At 38.8% G+C, this 21,887-nt stretch overlaps 1 long non-coding RNA gene across 1 annotated transcript in view; it reads right to left on the bottom strand.

Moving 5' to 3' along the window:
- Nucleotides 1-1,999: 1,999 nt before the first annotated feature.
- Nucleotides 2,000-21,887, bottom strand: part of LOC111094208 — a 370,348-nt gene continuing 350,460 nt past the window's right edge. The window contains exons 5-6 of the long non-coding RNA XR_005384872.1: nucleotides 20,183-20,303; nucleotides 2,000-3,886 (exon numbers count right to left, since the gene is read on the bottom strand). This is a non-coding gene — a long non-coding RNA (uncharacterized LOC111094208). The remainder of the gene's footprint in view (nucleotides 3,887-20,182; nucleotides 20,304-21,887) is intronic.

The following is a 21,887-nucleotide window of genomic DNA, read 5'->3' on the forward strand; positions in this document are numbered from 1 at the left end:
AGCTAGAATTGGAGCCAGATTTTTGTGGAGCTGGATTCTGTGTGAGGATTAAGTCGGTATCCTTTGTAAGACGGGGTGAGGAGGAGAAAACAAGCGGCTCTGACACCAAATAACACTGCATTTATATTTTAAAATCAAAGAACCTCAGGTTTGAGTGTCTTTAAAGGGCATATCCAATCTCTGCATTATGCAGGACTGACTCCAAGTTAAAAGAAGATCATTGTGAATTGAAGTCCAGAGGAAGGCAAGAAATGACTTTTTAAAAATAAAAACCTTCGACTACATTAAAATAGCTTTCGAGTTATTTTTAAATCCTGCCTTAGCCAAAGAATCTCCAACATCAATGAATGTAAAGGACTCGGGTTACCATCTAACATTTTTATCAAGAGAAATGTGAGATAAATTTCCTTTTGATAAAAAGTTAAGATATTTTCTTAGAAGGGCTCCATTCTTCACAGGGTGTAAGTTACTAATCACCGAAATACCCCAACATCCCCCTTTTGTTTAAAAACAAAAAACAAAAAACAATTTGTCATCAGCCGCTCTCTGTAAAAGGGAAGTATACTTTGTGTTTACATATTGATAGGGAAAGCAAAGTGAACAAGCTTCAAATATATTTATACAATCCATTTTCTTTAAAGTGGAGGATTATGAAGGAAATGAAGGCTTCGTCATGTAATATCTTTTATGTTCTGTATTCAGAATCCTAGAACAAAGACATCATAGCATCACAGTGGTTGATCAATTGTGATTATTTGATATTTTTAAACAAGTACTATTGAAAAGCAGAATAGAAAGGGAAACTGGAAAGTGTTGGGTTATTATATTATCTATTTGATATAATAAAGAATATATGTGTTCTCTGTCCCGGGTTCCTTAAAAATCCCTTGGAATCTCCTAGTGATAGGGGTGCCATCAGGTATTTACAATGAGCCCCTTTATTTATTTTTTTAAAAGATTTTATTTATTTATTCATGGCAGACAGAGAGAGAGAGAGAGAGGCAGAGACACAGGCAGAGAGAGAAGTAGACTCTATCCAGGGAGCCCGACATGGGACTCGATCCTGGGTCTCCAGGATCAGGCCTTGGGCTGAAGATGGCACTAAACTGCTGAGCCACCTGGACTGCCCCAATGAGCCCCTTTAGGTCATACTTGAGTTGACAGTGCTCAAAGATGACTCAAGATGAGTCTTTAGATAGCATCAAGGGAGAGGCTGGCCGTGTCAGAAAGACCAAGCACTTGATTCAGAGGGTTGGCACTTTCAGCCCCATCCCTTAAACCCTGAAGATTAGGCTTAATCACGTGGTCAGTGATTTCATCAATCATTCCTACTCAACAAAACCCAAATACAGTCTCTGTACACTGAAGCTCAGTGGAGGTTCTGGGTTGCTGAACACATTGATGACTTGGGAGGATGGCACCCTGGATTCTACAAGCAGAGGGGACGGGAGCTCTGCACCACCCTCCTCCCTAGACCCCCTGCCTTATTGATCTCTTCCATTTGGCTGTTCCTGAGTTATAATCATTGCAATAAAACTGTAATAAGTATAGCGCTTTCAGGGAGCCCTATGGGTTTGGTTAGCAAGTCACAGAACCCAAAGTGGGGGGATCGTGAGACTCCTGGGATGTGTAGCCTAATTGGATAAAAGCAGAGAACCCGTCCTGCTGGGGAACCCAGTTGGGGCTAGAACGTGAAGGAAGAGCAGTCTTGTTGGAGGCCTCGTCCTTCAACCTGTGGGATCTGACGCTACTAACTCTAGGTATTTAGTGTCGCAATTGAATTGAGTTGTAGGACACACCCAGTTGCTGCCAAAGAACCAGTGTCAGAATACATTCATGAATGTTAAGTAATAAACTAATTTTTATTTCTTTTTTTTCTATTTTTTTATTTTTTTACTAATTTTTATTTCTTTGCAAACAGATATGTCTTTGTAGGCATGCCAGCATTTAATTAGTTTGTTACAAAAATAAAATTGCACATAAAGAAATTAACCGTATATGTGGAGTATGGTAAGAATACCGCAAATGTTGCCATGGGGAGGCATGAAGCTCTCAGTTATTTGTTCAAGTGACTCTAATTTCACTTTTTAAATTAATAAAGAAAGCTGAATCGTATCCATGTCTCCGTTTGCTTTAGTGTTGATAACCATCATGCGAGAAAGATTGCTGTTTTTATAAATGTGATAACTAGCTTCCAAAACAGTCTCCAGTGATCCTCACCTTTTGCTATTCACTTTCTTACATGGTCCCCCCCAACCCCAACATCAAAGCAAAATAAGAAAATATTTTTATTTAATGGCTTTTCATTTAGCAGCAGGATCTTGAGAAACCAAATCGGGTCGTTAAGTGTGAGGAATGGGCAGAGAGCCCTGCCTTGTCGTCTGACTACACATGCGACCACGATCTGCCCAGGATCTCCAGACAGGCAGTTCCAGATGGGACGTGGAGTTTTAGTCACTACACGCAGATGGATGTGACCCCAGCCGAATGGCACCGTTTCACTGATAACAGAACAGCAATGTTGGAGGATGTTTCCAAGATACCAAGAGGAGGTCAGTCTCCATGCTGGTGCGTGTGTGCCCGTGTGTGCATAACTGGAGGAGGGATCTGTGGGAGGGGAGGAGGGAGAGAGGGGATCTGTGGGAACGCCAACTCACAGCAACAGGAGTGGGGAGACAGTAGAGCCACAGAGAGACCAGGTGTTGGAGAAGAGTCCCTGGGGGCCACATTGAGCTCAGCTCTGAGGAACAGCAGGTGTTGGGGCTCAGGCGGCAGCTGGGGGGCTTTCAGCAGGGGCTCTGGTGGCCATGAGCACATCCTCACCTGGGTTCAAGTACCCACCCGGGCCTGTCCCACAGAGACCTCTATGACCCATTCCCTGGCCAGGTGTAGCTGAAGGTGGCCTGGAAGCCCAGGGAAGTGGCCACCTTCAGCTACAATGCCCAGCTCCAGGACACAGAAACGCAGCAGCAGCACCAACAGAGTTTTCCAGGGGCATCTGCTGGAGGCAGCCAGCACTGTCAGAAAGGTGCACGTCCCTGAACTGACAGGGTTCAGCCCTGTGCGATTGGCTGTGATGACCAGGGTGGCTGCTCCTACAATGAGGAACGGCCTTCCACGGGCAAGCGGGGGCCAGTAGGTGGTGGGATTGTGGCAGCTGATAGGTGTGGCCTGTGAGGCATTAGAGCTTCTGCCTTTGTCCCTTAGAGTCCTCATTCTGAGCAAAACGACTTCCATGTCATGAACACATTGAACACATTTAAGGGTTCCGTGGAGAGGACCGTGGGGAGGACCTGAGTCCTCGTGCCGGGAACCTGTAGCAACTCAACAGTCGTGTGAGCAAATCGGTCACCTTGAAGGCAGAGTCTCATCTCGTCTCAGTCTTTAGACGATGGCAGCCCCAGCCAACACCTTGATTGCAGTCATAAAAGGTCATGGGCCAAATCACCCATCAAGCCGATTGCTGTTGGGGGTACTGTACTGTAGGACAATAGATAACTAACCCAGATCGTGGTATCAAAAAAAAAAATATGCTTCCACTTCAACAACAACAACAACAACAAGATAAAACTGGAACTAGAAATGTGGAAGTGGCGTTTGGAGCAGCCTCCAGCTAGAACAGAAAGTGGAGAGGAGAGTTCATCAGAGTTTAGAGATCTTTGCGCACAATGCTGGCAGGAGCCTGGTGGAATTGAGGTGTTGCTAGAGCTAAAGGAAAAGGGAGGATAACTTTGGCAGGAAATTTTAGAGTCGAGAGGATTGTTGCGAAGTAGAGACAGCAATACTGCTGTTGGCATCAACGTGGAAAGTAGAAGACACAATGAATGAACTGGGTGATCAGGTTAGGGGGCTTTCCAGGCATGTTGTAGGTGCAGCCCAGCTTCTCCTTGTTGCGTAGAGTAAAATGAGAGAAGAATGACAATAACATCAAGGGAGAAAAAAAAAAAAAAAAAACAAGAAAATTTAGACATAAAGGAGCTGGAATGTGCTTAGTTTGAGAATTTCAGGTTCTCAGATAGCAGGTAAATCTGATATTAAGAAATAGTTCTTAGGGGCACCTGGGGCTCATTCAGCTAAGCATCTGCCTTCAGCTCAGGTCATGATTCCAGGGTCTTGGGATCCAGCCCCGCATTGGGCTCCCTGCTCAGCGGGGGTCTGCTTCTCCCTCTCCCTCTGCCTGCCTCTCATTCCCTCTCTTTCTCAAATAAATTAAAAAAAAAAAAAATCTTTAGGAAACAGTTCTCAAAGATCAAGAGGAAACTGAGTCCCACAGCTTCTAACTATTGTTTTAGCCTAAAAGAAGAAAAGAATAAATTAAGGCAAAGTGATATTTGCAGAAATTCTTCATAGGTCTGAGGAAAGTGCAAAGACATGACATGAGACAGTATAAAATCGTCTCAACAGGATACATGAAAAAAAAAAAAAAAAAAAAAAAAAGCTATTTTAGGAGGCAGAAAAAATGTTAATGGTTTCTGCGCATTGTTTTACACATAATAGTTTTATAGCAGAATTGCCTATGGAATTTCAGATACACTGCTTCAGAGGATTCACTGAAAATCAAAGACATTAGATTTTTTTAGGTTGAGGCCTAAACATATTTAAAATGTCCCTTAGTTGGGAGGCGTGGGTGGCTCAGTGGTTGAGCATCTGCCTTGGGCTCAGGGCATGACCCCGGGGTCCAGGGATGAGTCCCGCGTCGGGCTCCCTGCATGGAGCCTGCTTCTCCCTCTGCCTGTGTCTCTGCCTCTCTCTGGGTCTCTCATGAATAAATAAAATCTTAAAAAAATAAAAATAAAAATAAAATGACCCTTGGTGGTGATTCTAAAAATTAAAACTTGAAAATAACTGTTTCAAAGATAAACTGTATATCCTATAAAAATCTAGGATTATATTTCATCGATCATCTACGTAAAATACTGGATGAAAGAAGATAATTATTTAAAAAAAAACAAATATTGAGGAAAAACAACTTTGAACATGAGTTTCCATAATAAATCTTATTTTAAACTACATATGCGCATGTATTTTTCAGGTGTACAAGATTCAAAGACATTATCACTAGGAACATGCTCTGAAAGAAATTGAAAACTACTTTAGCTGAAGTAAAATTAATCTAGGAGGAAACCATTATATGGAAAACAAGACCAAAAAAACTTTATTTAGATCTACTTTTTTTCTAAATTGACAAAATGCATATTAAAATTTAATACAAATTTCAGATTGGGATTTATTTTTTTAATATTTTATTTATCTATTTGAGAGAGAGAGAGCACAGCAGGGGGAGAGGGCAGAGGGAGATGCAGACTCCCCGCTGAGCAGGGAGCTAGATGACCCCGGGGATCATGACCTGAGCTGAAGGCAGACACTTAACAGACTGAGCCCCCTAAGCCCCTCAGGTTGGGTTTTAAGAAGTATTCAGCAAAGTGTTGTCTTGGAGTAACACATAGGAGCAAAAGAAAACAGAAAATTTAAGCTTAAAGGGAAATAAGTAAACAGAAAGCAAATATGGACTAGATACCCCAACTGGGCAATTTCATATCAGATCAAATATAATTTAAGACTAAAAAAACTGGTAAAAGATAAAAAGCACATAGTTAAAAAATAATTTACAAAGAATATATTGCATTTCTGATATAGTCTTAATACCTATTTGTCAAAATTTGCCAGAAATAAAGAGATAAATAGGGACGCCAGGGTGGCTCAGCGGTTGAGCAACTGCCTTTGGCCTAGGGAGTGATCCTGGAGACCTGGGATCGAGTTCCACGTCGGGCTCCCTGCGTGGAGCCTGCTTGTCCCTCTGCCTGTGTCTCTGCCTCTCTCTGTGTGTCTCTCATGAATAAATAAATAAAATCTTTAAAAAAATAAAAATAAAGAAATAAATTATTCTAAAATTACGGTTTTCTGTGTATCTTGAGAGCTGATAGATGTAGCTAATTAGAATAAACCTACTACCAAAAGTTTGATTAGAAAGTAGTAATGAAGAAGAGTTCCCCTAACAGATTCATACTGTATCCAATTGCCTTGGACACATAGCCTATAAACATTGACATTAAAAATAAAAATATCATGTGGCTCAGTCATTTGAGGGACTGGTTCTTGGTTCAGGCTCAGGTCATGATCTCATGGGTTGTGAGATCAAGTCCCAAGTCTGGCTCCCTGCTCCGTGAGGAGTCTGCTTGACATTCCCTTCCTCTGCCCCTCACCCCACTCGTGCTCTCTCTCGCTCTCTCTCGCTTAAATAAATAAAATATTTTTAAAAATAAATCGAAACATTGTATAAAAAATAGCCTCAATATGTCTCACAGAATCATTATGACCGATGATTACAAAGAAATTAAGCTCACAAGCAGAAAAATAATAGGCTATAAAATATGTTAATGTGTAGATATTAATCATATTTTTAAAAAACTCATGGCTTACACAGGAAAATGTGACAAATCATAAAATATTTAAAGGAAAATATATTAAAAGTAGTAAATTCCAAATACATAGACTAAATCCAAAGTGACCACTGAAGGATCCTGAGAGGGAGACAGAGAGAGACAGATAGAAATTGATTTTAATGCTTTCATCAGAAAAGAATGAAAATAAAAGGAATAGTAGTTCATATAAAAAAAACTAGAAAATATTAAGATTGTAAATGCAAATAAATAAGGAGAAATAAAATAACAAACGTAAAACAGAATAATTTAAAGTGTGAAAAATAAATTTCTTACTAAAACAGTTTTTTTCCCTTTAAGTGTAATTTTGGCAAGACTGATAATTTTTTAAAAAAGGAAATTGTTATTGTTTTTTTGTTTGTGGGGGTTTGTGTGTGTGTGTGTGTTTGGTTTTGTTTTCAAAGTTTTTATTTATTTATCAGAGAGAGAGGGAGTGGCGTGAGGGGCAGAGGGAGAAGCAGAGCCCCCACTGAGCAGGGAGCCCGATGAGGGGCTCAATCCGAGGACCCTGAGACCATGACCTGAGCCAAAGGCAGACGCTCAACCTACTGAGCTGCCCAGGTGCCCCCATTTTTGTTTCTTTTTTGTTTGTTTGTTTTTGCAAGAAGCAGAAATTAACAATGGATGAATTAAATATAAAAAGTATATTAAGCAATAATGAGAGGGTTCACAGAATCTCAAAAGAGTTGGATGGGATAAAGGAGTCTGAGCAGGTGCGCATGCTAAGGATTCTGCAGCGACCAACATTGCATCTGGACAGCTAGCGCTCGTAGCACCGTGGCCCAAACTGCCGAAGCCCCAACGCTTTGACCCTGCCATCTAGGGAGTTAATCCTTTGCTGTCTCTACTTCTCTGCAATGAGTGCTTTTGATTAATGGGGCTTCCGCTGGTCACGTTCTCATGCATGATGTGCAAGCTCGACAGTAACAGAAGCACCTGGAATTTTCCTTTTCAACAGAAAATGCAGGAGGTTCTGACTCCCACCTTATCAACCCCCGTCCCCCCTAAATCTTACGTCTAAGCTTCATCATCTGACAGAAATTATGTTTCCAAAGAAACCAATTCAAAATCTCCTCAGTTACTGAATCTAGAACCGAGTCTTAGATTTCTTAGTGAAAGTAAAATCCTCTTCCCATTCTGGGAGGGTTTCATCTGGATTATCTGTAAGCGTAGGTAGGCATGTGATATTGTGATATAATAAGGAATATATATTTGGTCTTTGTCCCCTTTTCCAATCCAGAGCTCCTAAAAACCTTGGAATTTCTAAGAATTCTGAGAAGGATGGGGGGTGTCTTTTGTTATGTTAAATGGTGACTTTCCAGGTTGGAGGCTACTTGCCAGGAGAACCAACCAGCTGGTCAGAAGCTTGGAACTTTTGTTTCCACACCCCTGGGAAAGGGATATTGAGTCAACCAATCAGCAAAGCCCAATGGTTTAATCAAGCATATCTATGTAACGAAGTAAAAACAAACAAAAAACAACTAAACCCAAAAGTCCAGGGTTTCAGGGAGCTTCCCCATTGGTGAACATTTGGAAACATTGGAACTTTCCAGGAATGGTGGAAATTTGGAAAGTGGTGCACCCGGAGAGGCCCTGCAAGCTCTGCCCCTGTCCCTCATACCTCCTCCGATGCATCTCTTTCATCTGGCTTCCTGTGTTATATGCTTTTATGATAAACTGGTAATAATAAAGAATAAACTGGTAACCGATAAAATGTTTCTCTGAGTTCTGAGAGCTCCTCAACCCAAGGATGAGGTCATGAAGCCTTCAATCTATACCTGGTTGGTCAGGAGCCCAGGAGACAACCTGGTGTCTGATGGGGTTTGTGGGGGGTGGTCAGTCATAGGGTATTAGCACTTAACCCGTGGAGTCTGGTGTTATTTCCTGTAGATAGCATTATAATTGTAGGACACCCAGCTGGGTATGGAGAGTTATTTGTTCCATATGTGGAGAATCACCCCTTTCCCCAACACCGCTCCACCCCCATTGGAACCGGGTGCAGAATTGAAAGCCCAAACTGGCAATTTATACACCATGAAAATATTTTATATAATTCTATCAATAAAAGCAAAAGGAAAGAGAAATAATTTTCTAGAAAATATATATTTTTTTATTTCCCACTTTGGAGGGAAGTATCAGCTATCGCTGTCTTTGTGTTTATGTGTTGCCAGGAAGCTCTAATAATTGGTGGCAGTGATAATCCTCCTTCACTGTCTCTCGGAGCCACTGCTGCCACATAGCTGTACCTCTCCACGTCGCAAGTAGGCCGGCATGTTTACAGAATTCTCTGTAAATCAAGCTTGAGACTTTTTTCTCCTCGAATAGCTATTCGTAGAGGAACACCCCGTGTGACTCTAGATAAAACGCTGGGAAAGCAGTAGCTTTGTAGCAGAGGTAAACATGCCCAGAGTTAAGCCCAGGGTTTGGGCCCTTTCCTTTGGCCTGATCCTTTGAGATGATGGGGTCTGCTTGTGGGTCCTACTCTGCGGTCTGAAAACTTGGATTATGTGGTCACCTGCGTTCCCATGAGCAGAGCTTTGCTGTTGAACTAGCACCAGAAGCAATCGTGTAAATGTGTTATTTATATTTAGGTTTTAAGATGAGAAATTCGAAGCTTTAGAAAGGTTAAGAAGCTTCCCACAGATCATCCGGTTAGGAGATGGTGGGGCCAATCAGGCTTCCAACACCCAAAGGTGATCTTAAGAACCAACCCCCCTACAACGAGTCACAGTCCTGTGCCGCCTCCCATAAAACAGGACAGCGCAGTCGCAGGTACTGGCAGTGAACCTGGACAACCTTTGTGAGCCGCGAGCAGTGAGCACTGGACAACGGGAAAAGGGGGCATTTCCAGTTGAATGAGTGACACGCAGTGGTTTTCACCATTCATTTGATGGTGTATCCCAGCTGGTTTAATCATCTCCTCCTCCATCGTTTATTTTTTCCATCATGTTTTCACTAGAAGAGAACATTTGTGATCCTGGATGAATAAACCATGTGGTCAATACAATGTACCAACATCAAAAGGTTTAGTTGACCCAGAAGTAGTGCATTGACTGGGATGTTCACGTCTATCCAAGCTCGTCTTCAGCTAAAGACATGCAAAGTTGGATCCGCAGATACTCTTTGTACTCGTTTCATTTGCGAGTTAGTGAATTATCAAAAACATTTATGCATGCAGTGCTCAGGGTTCAATATCATGCATTCACGTAATTGTTTTATTTTGCCCAATTTGCCATGATCTGATAAGAAGGAGGAGGCATTAGCTTATTTAGAAGAATTAGAAATATTAGCATGTGATTATAATGCGGTGTGATGAGAGTCGTAAAATTAATAACAAAATTAAATGAGCAACTAAATATGCCTGCTGGAGAACAGAATGTAGGTCAGTAATCTTTTCTCAAATAAGTTGGCATCTTACCTATCAATTCTCTCATTATCTCTCACGTGGCCAGGAAGTCAACTGACAAAAATAAAATATCAGGAATTCAACTGATACAAATACGTACAGGAAATATTCCAGAACCATTGGACAAGTAAGTTTTAAAAGATTGCAGTTGTTATGAATCCTGACTTACTTTCTCTAATTCATTTATGAAGCTTCAGCAAGATAAATTACACTTAATTCTGTTCACAAAATCTAGGTAGAAAAGTGGACAGAAAAATTAACTGTTCATCTTGAGTATTTGGATGACTTTATTAGGATAAGCATCTTATCCTTTTTGGTGCACAACCTGGGAAAATATATGAATTCTTATGCCTCAAGGGAAAAGGCATTTTAAGGGGTTGGTAATTCTGGTTTCTTTATAGAATGAGATAATGAAAATATTGAGTTTTTTGTTGTAGCTAAATAATCATTTGATGGAAGCTAAGTGAAGTAATTAGTGTAGGTTCTCTTTAAACTAATGAAGTTATGGGATAATGGTCTTTTTGTGAAAGAAGTCTCTTGAGTAACATCTGAAAGCACTTGACTGAAAATAATATAACTTTTCTATTTATGTTAATTTATTCAACATATATCAAATATAGAGGTTGTTTCTGATGAGTTTGCATTATAATGATCTTTGATTTGTATAGACTAGAAGATTTTATAGACTCCTTTCTTATTAAACACTGATATATATGGAAATAAATTGTAGTTTAAATGATTTTAATGCAATGTTAAAAATATCACAACATTTATATGAATATTACTAAATAATAAGAGAGTAAAACGTTTTTGAAGATATATATATATTACACTCTAATCATGAACTATTATCTTTTTTTTTTTAAATATGATGGACTGATAGTTTAAAGAATAAATCAAGGGGCACCCAGGTGGCTCAGCAGTTGAGGGTCTGCCTTTGGCCTAGGTTGTGACCCTGGGGTCCTGGGATCAAGTCCTGCATCGGGCTCCCCACAGGGAACCTGCTTCTCCCTCTGCCTGTGTCTCTGCCTCTCTCTGGGTCTCTCATGAATAAATAAAATCTTAAAAAAATAAAAATAAAATGACCCTTGGTGGTGATTCTAAAAATTAAAACTTGAAAATAACTGTTTCAAAGATAAACTGTATATCCTATAAAAATCTAGGATTATATTTCATCAATCATCTACGTAAAATACTGGATGAAAGAAGATAATTATTTAAAAAAAAACAAATATTGAGGAAAAACAACTTTGAACATGAGTTTCCATAATAAATCTTATTTTAAACTACATATGCGCATGTATTTTTCAGGTGTACAAGATTCAAAGACATTATCACTAGGAACATGCTCTGAAAGAAATTGAAAACTACTTTAGCTGAAGTAAAATTAATCTAGGAGGAAACCATTATATGGAAAACAAGACCAAAAAAACTTTATTTAGATCTACTTTTTTTCTAAATTGACAAAATGCATATTAAAATTTAATACAAATTTCAGATTGGGATTTATTTTTTTAATATTTTATTTATCTATTTGAGAGAGAGAGAGCACAGCAGGGGGAGAGGGCAGAGGGAGATGCAGACTCCCCGCTGAGCAGGGAGCTAGATGACCCCGGGGATCATGACCTGAGCTGAAGGCAGACACTTAACAGACTGAGCCCCCTAAGCCCCTCAGGTTGGGTTTTAAGAAGTATTCAGCAAAGAGTTGTCTTGGAGTAACACATCAAAGCAAAAGAAAACAGAAAACTTAAGCTTAAAGGGAAATAAGTAAACAGAAAGCAAATATGGACTAGATACCCCAACTGGGCAATTTCATATCAGATCAAATATAATTTAAGACTAAAAAAACTGGTAAAAGATAAAAAGCACATAGTTAAAAAATAATTTACAAAGAATATATTGCATTTCTGATATAGTCTTAATACCTATTTGTCAAAATTTGCCAGAAATAAAGAGATAAATAGGGACGCCAGGGTGGCTCAGCGGTTGAGCAACTGCCTTTGGCCTAGGGAGTGATCCTGGAGACCTGGGATCGAGTTCCACGTCGGGCTCCCTGCGTGGAGCCTGCTTGTCCCTCTGCCTGTGTCTCTGCCTCTCTCTGTGTGTCTCTCATGAATAAATAAATAAAATCTTTAAAAAAATAAAAATAGGGATCCCTGGGTGGCGCAGCGGTTTGGCGCCTGCCTTTGGCCCGGGGCACGATCCTGGAGACCCGGGATCGAATCCCACGTCGGGCTCCCGGTGCATGGAGCCTGCTTCTCCCTCTGCCTGTGTCTCTGCCTCTCTCTCTCTCTCTGTGGCTATCATAAATAAATTAAAAAAAAAAATTAAAAAAAAAATAAAAATAAAGAAATAAATTATTCTAAAATTACGGTTTTGTGTGTATCTTGAGAGCTGATAGATGTAGCTAATTAGAATAAACCTACTACCAAAAGTTTGATTAGAAAGTAGTAATGAAGAAGAGTTCCCCTAACAGATTCATACTGTATCCAATTGCCTTGGACACATAGCCTATAAACATTGACATTAAAAATAAAAATATCATGTGGCTCAGTCATTTGAGGGACTGGTTCTTGGTTCAGGCTCAGGTCATGATCTCATGGGTTGTGAGATCAAGTCCCAAGTCTGGCTCCCTGCTCCGTGAGGAGTCTGCTTGACATTCCCTTCCTCTGCCCCTCACCCCACTCGTGCTCTCTCTCGCTCTCTCTCGCTTAAATAAATAAAATATTTTTAAAAATAAATCGAAACATTGTATAAAAAATAGCCTCAATATGTCTCACAGAATCATTATGACCGATGATTACAAAGAAATTAAGCTCACAAGCAGAAAAATAATAGGCTATAAAATATGTTAATGTGTAGATATTAATCATATTTTTAAAAAACTCATGGCTTACACAGGAAAATGTGACAAATCATAAAATATTTAAAGGAAAATATATTAAAAGTAGTAAATTCCAAATACATAGACTAAATCCAAAGTGACCACTGAAGGATCCTGAGAGGGAGACAGAGAGAGACAGATAGAAATTGATTTTAATGCTTTCATCAGAAAAGAATGAAAATAAAAGGAATAGTAGTTCATATAAAAAAACTAGAAAATATTAAGATTGTAAATGCAAATAAATAAGGAGAAATAAAATAACAAACGTAAAACAGAATAATTTAAAGTGTGAAAAATAAATTTCTTACTAAAACAGTTTTTTTCCCTTTAAGTGTAATTTTGGCAAGACTGATAATTTTTTAAAAAAGGAAATTGTTATTGTTTTTTTGTTTGTGGGGGTTTGTGTGTGTGTGTGTGTTTGGTTTTGTTTTCAAAGTTTTTATTTATTTATCAGAGAGAGAGGGAGTGGAGTGAGGGGCAGAGGGAGAAGCAGAGCCCCCACTGAGCAGGGAGCCTGATGAGGGGCTCAATCCGAGGACCCTGAGACCATGACCTGAGCCAAAGGCAGACGCTCAACCTACTGAGCTGCCCAGGTGCCCCCATTTTTGTTTCTTTTTTGTTTGTTTCTTTGTTTTTGCAAGAAGCAGAAATTAACAATGGATGAATTAAATATAAAAAGTATATTAAGCAATAATGAGAGGGTTCACAGAATCTCAAAAGAGTTGGATGGGATAAAGGAGTCTGAGCAGGTGCGCATGCTAAGGATTCTGCAGCGACCAACATTGCATCTGGACAGCTAGCGCTCGTAGCACCGTGGCCCAAACTGCCGAAGCCCCAACGCTTTGACCCTGCCATCTAGGGAGTTAATCCTTTGCTGTCTCTACTTCTCTGCAATGAGTGCTTTTGATTAATGGGGCTTCCGCTGGTCACGTTCTCATGCATGATGTGCAAGCTCGACAGTAACAGAAGCACCTGGAATTTTCCTTTTCAACAGAAAATGCAGGAGGTTCTGACTCCCACCTTATCAACCCCCGTCCCCCCTAAATCTTACGTCTAAGCTTCATCATCTGACAGAAATTATGTTTCCAAAGAAACCAATTCAAAATCTCCTCAGTTACTGAATCTAGAACCGAGTCTTAGATTTCTTAGTGAAAGTAAAATCCTCTTCCCATTCTGGGAGGGTTTCATCTGGATTATCTGTAAGCGTAGGTAGGCATGTGATATTGTGATATAATAAGGAATATATATTTGGTCTTTGTCCCCTTTTCCAATCCAGAGCTCCTAAAAACCTTGGAATTTCTAAGAATTCTGAGAAGGATGGGGGGTGTCTTTTGTTATGTTAAATGGTGACTTTCCAGGTTGGAGGCTACTTGCCAGGAGAACCAACCAGCTGGTCAGAAGCTTGGAACTTTTGTTTCCACACCCCTGGGAAAGGGATATTGAGTCAACCAATCAGCAAAGCCCAATGGTTTAATCAAGCATATCTATGTAACGAAGTAAAAACAAACAAAAAACAACTAAACCCAAAAGTCCAGGGTTTCAGGGAGCTTCCCCATTGGTGAACATTTGGAAACATTGGAACTTTCCAGGAATGGTGGAAATTTGGAAAGTGGTGCACCCGGAGAGGCCCTGCAAGCTCTGCCCCTGTCCCTCATACCTCCTCCGATGCATCTCTTTCATCTGGCTTCCTGTGTTATATGCTTTTATGATAAACTGGTAATAATAAAGAATAAACTGGTAACCGATAAAATGTTTCTCTGAGTTCTGAGAGCTCCTCAACCCAAGGATGAGGTCATGAAGCCTTCAATCTATACCTGGTTGGTCAGGAGCCCAGGAGACAACCTGGTGTCTGATGGGGTTTGTGGGGGGTGGTCAGTCATAGGGTATTAGCACTTAACCCGTGGAGTCTGGTGTTATTTCCTGTAGATAGCATTATAATTGTAGGACACCCAGCTGGGTATGGAGAGTTATTTGTTCCATATGTGGAGAATCACCCCTTTCCCCAACACCGCTCCACCCCCATTGGAACCGGGTGCAGAATTGAAAGCCCAAACTGGCAATTTATACACCATGAAAATATTTTATATAATTCTATCAATAAAAGCAAAAGGAAAGAGAAATAATTTTCTAGAAAATATATATTTTTTTATTTCCCACTTTGGAGGGAAGTATCAGCTATCGCTGTCTTTGTGTTTATGTGTTGCCAGGAGGCTCTAATAATTGGTGGCAGTGATAATCCTCCTTCACTGTCTCTCGGAGCCACTGCTGCCACATAGCTGTACCTCTCCACGTCGCAAGTAGGCCGGCATGTTTACAGAATTCTCTGTAAATCAAGCTTGAGACTTTTTTCTCCTCGAATAGCTATTCGTAGAGGAACACCCCGTGTGACTCTAAATAAAACGCTGGGAAAGCAGTAGCTTTGTAGCAGAGGTAAACATGCCCAGAGTTAAGCCCAGGGTTTGGGCCCTTTCCTTTGGCCTGATCCTTTGAGATGATGGGGTCTGCTTGTGGGTCCTACTCTGCGGTCTGAAAACTTGGATTATGTGGTCACCTGCGTTCCCATGAGCAGAGCTTTGCTGTTGAACTAGCACCAGAAGCAATCGTGTAAATGTGTTATTTATATTTAGGTTTTAAGATGAGAAATTCGAAGCTTTAGAAAGGTTAAGAAGCTTCCCACAGATCATCCGGTTAGGAGATGGTGGGGCCAATCAGGCTTCCAACACCCAAAGGTGATCTTAAGAACCAACCCCCCTACAACGAGTCACAGTCCTGTGCCGCCTCCCATAAAACAGGACAGCGCAGTCGCAGGTACTGGCAGTGAACCTGGACAACCTTTGTGAGCCGCGAGCAGTGAGCACTGGACAACGGGAAAAGGGGGCATTTCCAGTTGAATGAGTGACACGCAGTGGTTTTCACCATTCATTTGATGGTGTATCCCAGCTGGTTTAATCATCTCCTCCTCCATCGTTTATTTTTTCCATCATGTTTTCACTAGAAGAGAACATTTGTGATCCTGGATGAATAAACCATGTGGTCAATACAATGTACCAACATCAAAAGGTTTAGTTGACCCAGAAGTAGTGCATTGACTGGGATGTTCACGTCTATCCAAGCTCGTCTTCAGCTAAAGACATGCAAAGTTGGATCCGCAGATACTCTTTGTACTCGTTTCATTTGCGAGTTAGTGAATTATCAAAAACATTTATGCATGCAGTGCTCAGGGTTCAATATCATGCATTCACGTAATTGTTTTATTTTGCCCAATTTGCCATGATCTGATAAGAAGGAGGAGGCATTAGCTTATTTAGAAGAATTAGAAATATTAGCATGTGATTATAATGCGGTGTGATGAGAGTCGTAAAATTAATAACAAAATTAAATGAGCAACTAAATATGCCTGCTGGAGAACAGAATGTAGGTCAGTAATCTTTTCTCAAATAAGTTGGCATCTTACCTATCAATTCTCTCATTATCTCTCACGTGGCCAGGAAGTCAACTGACAAAAATAAAATATCAGGAATTCAACTGATACAAATACGTACAGGAAATATTCCAGAACCATTGGACAAGTAAGTTTTAAAAGATTGCAGTTGTTATGAATCCTGACTTACTTTCTCTAATTCATTTATGAAGCTTCAGCAAGATAAATTACACTTAATTCTGTTCACAAAATCTAGGTAGAAAAGTGGACAGAAAAATTAACTGTTCATCTTGAGTATTTGGATGACTTTATTAGGATAAGCATCTTATCCTTTTTGGTGCACAACCTGGGAAAATATATGAATTCTTATGCCTCAAGGGAAAAGGCATTTTAAGGGGTTGGTAATTCTGGTTTCTTTATAGAACGAGATAATGAAAATATTGAGTTTTTTGTTGTAGCTAAATAATCATTTGATGGAAGCTAAGTGAAGTAATTAGTATAGGTTCTCTTTAAACTAATGAAGTTATGGGATAATGGTCTTTTTGTGAAAGAAGTCTCTTGAGTAACATCTGAAAGCACTTGACTGAAAATAATATAACTTTTCTATTTATGTTAATTTATTCAACATATATCAAATATAGAGGTTATTTCTGATGAGTTTGCATTATAATGATCTTGATTTGTATAGACTAGAAGATTTTATAGACTCCTTTCTTATTAAACACTGATATATATGGAAATAAATTGTAGTTTAAATGATTTTAATGCAATGTTAAAAATATCACAACATTTATATGAATATTACTAAATAATAAGAGAGTAAAACGTTTTTGAAGATATATATATATTACACTCTAATCATGAACTATTATCTTTTTTTTTAAATATGATGGACTGATAGTTTAAAGAATAAATCAAGGGGCACCCAGGTGGCTCAGCAGTTGAGGGTCTGCCTTTGGCCTAGGTTGTGACCCTGGGGTCCTGGGATCAAGTCCTGCATCGGGCTCCCCACAGGGAACCTGCTTCTCCCTCTGCCTGTGTCTCTGCTTCTCTCTGGTTGTCTCTCATGAATATATAAAATCTAAACAAACAAACAAACAAAAAACACATAAATTCCTCAGAAACAAGGACTGCAATTTCTCATGAAACTTCGATATCTCAAGAACATAACTCAAGCCCACGTCCCCGCACAATTTCTCTTTATATTCTGAAAGGCAGACAACATCTTCATATGCTTATTTTCTTCATAATAGGAAGAACATTTTATTTGCGTGGATATGCTGAAGAAACTGCGAATTCAACAGACTCAAAACCAAATCCAGTCATTTTGAATCTCCAGCCACTTCGCCTCTTTTGTACTTGACCTCATGGATGACAACATCATTTGCTATTAGACATCCGATCTTGAAGCCTTGAAAGTTAGTTATATTTGACCCATTTTCCCTCCCTCTCACCTTAAACATCACAGTTAATCACCAAATCTTGACATTTTCTCCAGCAGTATCCTCCTAATTGGTTGTCCTGCTTTCAGTCCTACACTGTTACATAATTTTTCTCTGAGTAAACCAGAATTGCTTTCCTAAGTGACTTACCCTGGCAGCTCTCATAAATCCTGCAGCGGTTCTCAGCTCCAGGTCTTACCCACCTGGATGCTCTCTCTTCTCAGCATAACACTTGTCATGTCAGAGTAGTTTGCGAGGGGCGCTGGGGGTACAGTTAGTGATCAGAAAAGCGAGTTCAAGAGTGTAATTGGGTAAGACAAGCATTTTAGGAAGGTCAAGACCTAGCATGGACTGTGGGGACCTCTGAAAAATTTCGGCTATTAAAAAGACAAAACTTGGGATGCCTGGGTGGCTCAGTGGTTGAGCGTCTGCCTTTGGCTCAGGGCATGACCCCGAGGTCCTGGGATCGAGTCCCACATCGGGCTCCCTGCATGGAGCCTGCTTCTCCCTCTGCCTAAGTCTCTGTCTCTTTCTCTCTCTCTCTCATGAATAAATAAATAAAATCATAACAAATAAATAAATAAAAATAAAAAGACAAAACTCATGGTAAGGAATCGTCTAAAGTCTTCTCTCATGGATATATCTGGTGAGGATTTAGAATCACACACCCAACCAGTTGCCAAAGCTACAATAAATTTTTTTTTTTTTTTTTTTTTGGTCAAAGAAATGCTTTCTCTCCTAAAGTCTGGATCCGATGAATTTTTGTTTAATGATGTTGCCATCTCTTGCCAAATACGCATGATTTAACCGCCCCACCCCACCCCACTAAATTTCAGTGGGTTGCTAAAATGATACAAAAGTTTGTGTGGTGGATGGTTCAGATCTATAACTCAATATATTCTATATAATGCAGCTGTTGTTGGAATATATTTTGAAATGTTCATAATGTTTTCCTTTTGTTTTCTTATATTGTATTTTATTTGTGCCATTTAGCCATATTTATAGGCCAACCACAGATACTATTAAGTTAAATTTGAAGTCTCCACAGGACGAGTATTATAAAGTGCTATTTGGGGGGGGGGAATAACTTCAAATACTCTTTGTTTCTTTCTCTAGTTCTTTTATGTCTAAAAATATGATGATAGCGGATGGATGAAAATTGTAGCTTAGTTTATGATTCCCAGCCACTCACTGTGACCTGCTTCATCTCTCTTTGATCCATAAGAATGGCAAATCTAGTTAAATTAAACTCATTTCATTTGTTTGACTTAACCTTTCTTCTTTGATATATAGACCTTGTGTATACAAATATCTTCTTCATTTTGGATTCAAGATAAAGCTTGCGGTATTGCATTTTGATTGTAATTATGAATTCATGCAATCTAAAAATCTGTGTTAGAAGCATTATTACTTGAAAACTTTCCTCTAGACTCATGTGAGAGTTTGTATCTGCTTTTCCCTTCAGATTTAATGGATTATTGTCCAGGAAACCACAAGCTTGGAAAAAAAGAAAAAAGAAAAAAAAAAAAAAAAAAAAAAACCACCAAGCCAGAGTTCAGGGATTATGATGAACTGGATTTTTTTTTTTCTTTTTCCAAACACATTATTTTGGTATGAAGATGTATCCATATGAAACAAAGCTGTCTTGTCAATGAGAAAATTCTTAATGGGCTGACCTGTGGCTTGTGGAGGGCCAAAACTAAAATCCAACAGGTTACGTTTAATTAGTTAAAATGTCATTTAAAAAAAAAAAAAGTGAAACAAAGTAATAATTCTGGTAGATGTTTTCTTCAATCAGGATTTGGGGAAAGCTGGCAGGAGGCAAGGCTGTCAAGCTTTAATGACTTCTTGAGCCTGAGTGACAACACATTTCATTATAAGTAGGTCAAGGTTAGTTTGTCACTCCACCGCCGCACAAATATATGCTACAATCCGGAGAACATATATCAGAACGAAAGCAGAGAAGCTAAGGAGAAAGGATTAATGTTATAAATTCATTTCTGTTTCCCATCAACAATTTATAAAACTGGCAAAAGTGGTGCTGTAAACTGAAAAATCATAAAGCAAAATAATAAGATACTCTCAATTTATGTATTTCTATGAATACTATTTACACCAATCATTAAATTGACAAACTCAGATAATGTACACGTTATTTTAGCTTCTCAACTGGGGAAGAGATCTTAATAAGGTCACAAGTTACCAGGAAATTCTATTGTTTTGTCAATGAATATATTTATTAAGGAAGAAAGTTTATAACTGTGAGATTTAGAATAGTTGATTAAAAAAACAGCTACTTTGTTTTTATTGCTATAGTAGTTTTCATGGACGTGTTAGATAGGTTTTTCTCCCAGAATTCGCTCCCCACTTTTTTGTCCCTACTAAATATCTCCTTGACTGAAGACCAGGAGGGAAATAATTACATTCGTCTCTATTTTGCTGTTATTCAAAACTACCCCCTCAAGCTCACTCTTGTTTAGCTTTGTTTTCTCCTAAGCAATTTTTTTTAAGCAACTACAGGAAAGTAATATCAACTAACAAAAAGAAAGTCGTAATAAAATGCATATATTCATAAAAATACACACGCACCTTATGTACACCTGTGTGTAATATAGTCCACGAAAGCCAAGGTAGGAGTAAAGGTAAATCAACATGGACTCCATTCAGTTCTTGACTTTATACATTGCAAATTCAACTTCTTCTTGTGGCTCTTTTAATTGTAAAAAAAAAACAAAAAAACAGTAAACGTAAGTGATAGTCTCTCAGGAAAACACAGAGACGTTGGAAGAAAAGTAATGATCACAACCAAACCACTGTAAATCCTGTGTTGTATTTCTCTCTAGTGTTTCTCACACACTTCCCCTGGAATCGCTGAAAATCCCTTTGGTGTCAGTTTGCCCACACCCTGGGTGGCAATATTATGGGGTATATCCAGCTTTCTGTAACGATTCATAGAATTGAGTTTGTTTTATTTGGGTTTGAGGTGTACTATACTCCAAACAGGGTTAAGAAATGAAATATTCAAATTGTATTGGTTTTAGATGTGTGCTCATGAATAGTGTACTCCCCCCCCCTGATTTTATCCCTAGCTTTAGGCCAACACCATTTGTGCTTAATTCATAGGCACCCAGTGCACTACTTGGGCACGCTACTAAAGAAATGCTTACCCCAGATAAAATATTTAGATGTCTCCTAAGAGAAGAAAAACGTTGGCCACTTCTTTGCTAGTAAGAGGTTTATTTTCAATCCTAAGACTAGGAGCTCAGTGACTCCTAAGCTTCACTAAACGTAACTATATCTGATTTGTCTTATTTTTTTAAAAAAACTTACTTTATGTCAACACACATTAGTGACCCGCAGTTGAATGGAACATCCTATTTTAACTACAAAATAATCTGGTATAATAATAATAAATAATCTGATTGACACACAATGTTAGACTAGTTTCAGGTGTACAACGTAGTAACTTGGTCGTTCCCTTTAAAGACAACCTGCCAGTCTTTCTTTTAAAGCACCAATGTGCCCTGAACAGTTGTAAGTGCTTTAAAAATATTGACTAATTTTTCTGAAAACACTGTGGTAATTATTATTATATTCATAAAATTCAAATACATATATATGTGATAAAGATGGAAATAACGTGTTATATTTATTGGTCACTTTTCCATCCTTTCTTTCTGACTTTGGAATTGACTATATAATCCCAGGACCACCCAAACATTAATACTGAGCATTAGTGAGAAAAGAGAGAGGGAGCCATAGGAGTTTTTACTTACACTTAATAGCAAAAAGAAAAGAAAGTAAAAATACACGGAGACACTGGCTTTTGAGATTTTATCTAAAACTCTTCACCGGCTTTTTGTATGAAGTCAGATTCATTTTATCTGATGTTCACTATTGGAACAAATTTTTATTTCTTGTTTCATTAAACCAATCATTTTTGTTGTGGGATATTTTAAAATTTCAAACCACACTTTATCCAGGTGATTAACTATAGAGGTACCAAATATTGAACTTCTATTAATAATTATTTAGAAAAGAATGTAATTGTAAAATGTCCTTGTAATTCTTAAATATTTTTGGTCTCCCAAAAATGGTTAGTAAAAAGCATGAGCAGACTTGAGGTTCAGTCCATTCAAATCACTATTCTGTGATTTTCGTTTCCTGTAGATAAGACATAGAGATGACTCCATTTTGCATTTATGAAAACTGATTATCAAAATTAGAAAAACAATTTTAAAAATGGAATTTATGCACAATTTGTTCCAACATTTTCTTAATTTCGAAGTGCACA

The sequence above is a fragment of the Canis lupus genome, chromosome 36 (genome assembly GCF_011100685.1).
Source record: "Canis lupus familiaris isolate Mischka breed German Shepherd chromosome 36, alternate assembly UU_Cfam_GSD_1.0, whole genome shotgun sequence".
NCBI classification, from domain to species: Eukaryota; Metazoa; Chordata; class Mammalia; order Carnivora; family Canidae; genus Canis; species Canis lupus.